Source organism: Saccopteryx bilineata, chromosome X (genome assembly GCF_036850765.1).
Source record: "Saccopteryx bilineata isolate mSacBil1 chromosome X, mSacBil1_pri_phased_curated, whole genome shotgun sequence".
NCBI lineage: Eukaryota > Metazoa > Chordata > Mammalia > Chiroptera > Emballonuridae > Saccopteryx > Saccopteryx bilineata.
The window spans coordinates 103769310-103774070 of record NC_089502.1 but is presented as its reverse complement, the minus strand read 5'-3'; the positions used below and the strand labels follow the sequence as shown (position 1 = coordinate 103774070).

Below are 4761 nucleotides of genomic sequence, written 5' to 3'. Positions count from 1 at the left end.
GTCCATTGGACCAATCATCTGGGTCATTTTCTTTGGATTATATTTTTTTCCATGTGTATTATATTCTCCTGCTTCTTTTCATACCTGATAATATTTTACTGCGTACCAGGCATTGTAAATTTTACCTTGTTGAGTGTGTGGGATATTTTTGTACTTAAAAAATTGGGAAGGATTAGCCTGAGCACTGGTGTTGCAGTGGATAAAGAGTCAACTTGGAACACTGATGTTTCCAGTTTTAAGCCCCGAGGTCACTGGTTCCGAGCATGGGCTCATCAGTGCGTGGTGGCTAGGTTGAGTTGCAGGAGAATCATCCACATGATCTCAAAGCTCACCAGCTAGAGCCTAAAGGTGGCTGACATGAAAAGCCCAAGGTCACTGGCTTGAGTAAGGGACCTTGCTTCACCCTGGTGACTAACATGAAAGCAACCTAGAGTTGATGCTTCTTACCCTCTCTCCCTTCTTAACGCTCTCTCTCAAAACAAAGGGGAGGGAAGGATTGTTCTGGGACACAGCTAATCTATTTGATCCTTTTGAGGCCTGCTTTTAAGTTTTTAAAAAAAATTTAATTTAATTTGTTGATTTGAAAGAGAGAGAAACATCGATTTGTTGTTTCACTCAATCTATTCATTCATTGATTGATTCTTATATGGGTCCTGAGTGGGGATCCAGCCCACAAACTTGTATGAGAAGAATGCTCTAAGCAACTGAGCTACCCCGCCAGGGCTTTAGGTTTTTTAGGGAGGGCCTGAATAGCCTTTAGTCCAAGGCAAATTTGACTGATAATCTAGATCAGGGGTCCCCAAACTTTTTACACAGGGGGCCAGTTCACTGTTCCTCAGACCATTGGAGGGCCAGACTGTAAAAAAACTATGAACAAATCCCTATGCACACTGCACATCTCTTATTTTAAAGTAAAAAAACAAAACGGGAACAAATACAATATTTAAAATAAAGAACAAGTAAATTTAAATCAACAAACTGACTAGTTCAATGGGAACTATGGGCCTGCTTTTGGCTAATGAGATGGTCAATGTCGGTTCCATATTTGTCACTGCTAGCCGTAACACGTGATATGACACGCTTCCAGAGCTGTGACGCGTATGTCCCGCGTCACCAGAAGTAGTACTGTAGTGAGCGACGCCGCGCTTTGCGGTGCTGCCATATACAGTACTTCATATACAGCATCTGCATCCTGTGCTCCTCTCACTGACCACCAGTGAAAGAGGTGCCCCTTCTGGAAGTGCGGTGGGGGCCGGATAAATGGACTCAGGGGGCCGCATGTGGCCCGCGGGCCGTAGTTTGGGGACCCCTGATCTATATTCTAGAGCAGCTAACCCTTCTGAATCCTTATTCAGTGCCTCCTGTGTTAGTATATTTTTCCACTCAGACCTGCACTGGGGATGAACTGTTCCTACCTTTGAGGATTGTTCCTTCTGATCCTCTTCAGTGGCCTTTCCCTGGCCTTAGGCAGTTTTCTCATATATGTGTGCTGATTGAAAAGACTTGAAGGGAACACTTTGTAGATCTCCAGAGCTTTGTTTTTCTGTGCAGCTCCCTCCTCCATAGTACTCTGCCCTGGCCTCTGAATTCTAGCTGTTTTCAGAGTTCCCAGATGTCCACCCTCACTCTGGAGTTGAACAATTGCATTCATCTATGGTTTATCCTTCCTGTGTTTCTTTATGCAAAAAAATTAAATAAATAAATAAATAAAAAGCAGCAGATATGCATCTATATTGTTATTTCTTCGTTATAAAAAAATAGCATTTTCTTTTAAAAGCCCAATAGACTAGCCTGACCAGGCAGTGGCGCAGTGGATAGAGTGTCCGACTGGGACACTGAGGACCCAGATTCGGATCCCTGAGGTTGCCAGTTTATGCGCGGGCTAATCTGGATTGAGCGTGGGCTCACCAGCTTGAGGATGGGGTAACTAGTTTGAGCGTAGGATCACAGACATGAGACGTTACCCCATAGTCGAGCCCAAGGTTACTGGCTTGAGCAAGGGGTCATTTGCTCTGCTGTAACCCTCTCCCCCCAGTTAAGGCACATATGAGAAAGCAATCATTGAACAACTAGGGTGCCACAACAAAGAATTGATGCTTCTCATCTCTCTCCCTTCCTGTCTGTCTGTTCCTATCTGTCCCTCTCTCTTTGTCAAAAATAAAAATAAAATAAAAAAATAAAAACTCAATAGACTAAATGGCAATTCACCAAACCATCAAATCTCCTAGAACCCAACCTACAAAAGCTAATTTGCTAAAAATTCAGTTTGCTGAATTCTTAAGGATTTGGAGATCATTTAAATTTTGCTCTAGTACTGGGTGGTAGGTACTCAACACCTTCAACCAAGTCTAGGTCCATTCACTGCTGCCCTTCTATAGCCAGAGGCAGCAGCATGGATGATGACAATGCAAAATCTTGGGGAAGAGGCATAGGTTGACTTGGTCACATGGCAGTTGGGCACACAGGGAAGGATCCTGGATAGTGGGGTGGTCTTTTTACCATTGGGGCTCACGGCCAAAATGGAGATGGAGCTAGAAAGTGAAAACGAGGCCTAGCAATGTTCATCTCAAAGTGGAGCTTTCCCAAGACACCAAGAGCCATGAGGTGAGGCCACCCCAAGAAGAGCCTCTAGAAAATCTTTATGACCTTGGATTTGATAGTAGATTCTTTCCCCCTCCAAATTAATACATGGCTTTATTGAATCTTTAAAATATCACAGATAAGCCTGACCAGGCGGTGGCACAGTGAATAGAGCGTTGAACTGGGATGCAGAGGACCCAGGTTCGAGACCCTGAGGTCGCCAGCTTGAGCGCGGGCTCATCTGGTTTGAGCAAAGCTCACCAGCTTGGACCCAAGGTCACTGGCTCAAGCAAGGGGTTACTGGGTCTGCTGAAGGCCCGTGGTCAAGGCACATATGAGAAAGCAATCAATGAACAACTAAGGTGTCGCAATGCGCAACGAAAAACTAATGATTGATGCTTCTCATCTCTCCGTTCCTGTCTGTCTGTCCCCGTCTATTCCTCTCTCTGACTCACTCTCTGTCTCTGTAAAAAAAATAAATAAAGAAAATATCACAAATAAGTCTGAGGAATCATTCAGTATCATGCTGTTTCTATTGCTGGACAACTTAGGTCTTAGTCATCAGCCTGCTGAATTGTTCCTTTTTTGAAACATAGCTGCCATCCAAAAATCTTCTGATATCCTTGTTTTTAACTGTTCTGACTTGCTGAATCAAAGCAGTTGAATTTGATACAAGTTCAGTATCATTTCCTTCAAGAATCAACTCATCATTCTGGGCTTGACATACTCAACAGCAATGCCTGGCCTCATCTGAATCCTGCAGGTGAATTTTTCTTCCAATAAATTTCCAATTTCAGAAGGAGAACCATTCTCCTGGACAACGACATTGATGGGAAAGTCGGCATGCCCAGACCACATTTTATACTAGAAGCCCAGTGTAACACCCTTGATCATGATCTGTACAGGGCTGCTGACAGTGCAAATAGTGGCCAGTTCTTTCTCTTTCCCTACCATTTGTCAGCCCGGAGCCTCCTCTTTTTCTTTACAAGGAGACTGAGTTGTACATTGATGTGATTGAAGTCCCTTCACAGGGTGCCTCTGGGGCCTTTCACAATAATTGTGCGTCCCTTCAGAGTGATGTTCACATTTGCTGGAATGTCGACAGTCTGATTGCTGTGAATGGTCTTCATCCTTGCAGCAGATGCCACAAAGAGCGACAGTGGATTCTTAAGTATGATACTAAAAGTACAGTTGCCATGGCCAGATAGCTTCATTGGTTAGAGCAGTGGTCCCCAACCTTTTTTGGGCCACGGACCGGTTTAATGTCAGAAAATATTTTCATGGACCGGTCTTTAGGGTGGGACAGATAAATGCACAAAATAAAATTATGCGACTGGCGTAAAAACTGTGGGATTTTAAAATATAATTGTTGAACTCACGAGACAAGCATCAAGAGTGAGTCTTAGACGGATGTAACAGAGGGAATCTGGTCATTTTTAAAAAATAAAACATCGTTCAGACTTAAATATAAATAAAACAGAAATAATGTAAGTTATTTATTCTTTCTCTGCGGACAGGTACCAAATGGCCCACGGCCCGGTACCGGTCCGCGGCCCGGGGGTTGCGGACCACTGGATTAGAGCATCATCTGGAAGTGCAGAGGTTGCAGGATCGGTCCTCAGTCAGGGCACACACAGGAATAAATCAGTGTTTCAGTCTCTCTCACTCCCTCTCTCCCTTCCTCTCTCGCTAAATATATATATATATTTTAGCGATAGAGAAAGAGAAAGAGAGAGAGAGGGACAGACAAGAACAGACAGGCAGGAAGGGAGAGAAAGATAAGCATTATTTCTTCGTCGCAGCACCTTAGTTGTTCATTGATTGCTTTCTCATATGTGCCTTGACTGCGGGCCTTCAGCAGACTGAGTAACCCCTTGCTCAAGCCAGCGACCTTGGACTTTACGTCAGCGACTTTTGGGTTCAAGCTAGCAATCAGGGAGTCATGTCTATGATCCCACGCTCAAGCTGACAACCTCAGGTTTTGTTTAAAACTTGGGTCTTCAGCACATCCCAGACCGACGCTCTATCCACTGCTACTACCTGGTCAGGCTCAATAAATAAATTTTTAAAATGAAAAAAAAAATACAGTTAACAATGAGAAAAAACATATAAATTGAATTTCATCAAAATTGAAAATGTGCAAAAAACAACATCATCAAAGCAAAAAGACAACCTACAGAA

The 4761-nt window shown here is 43.6% G+C and overlaps 1 pseudogene; it reads right to left on the bottom strand.

The window, feature by feature from the left end:
• Positions 1–3134: 3134 nt before the first annotated feature.
• On the bottom strand, positions 3135–3710 carry LOC136317235 (large ribosomal subunit protein uL6-like; annotated as a pseudogene).
• Positions 3711–4761: the final 1051 nt, after the last annotated feature.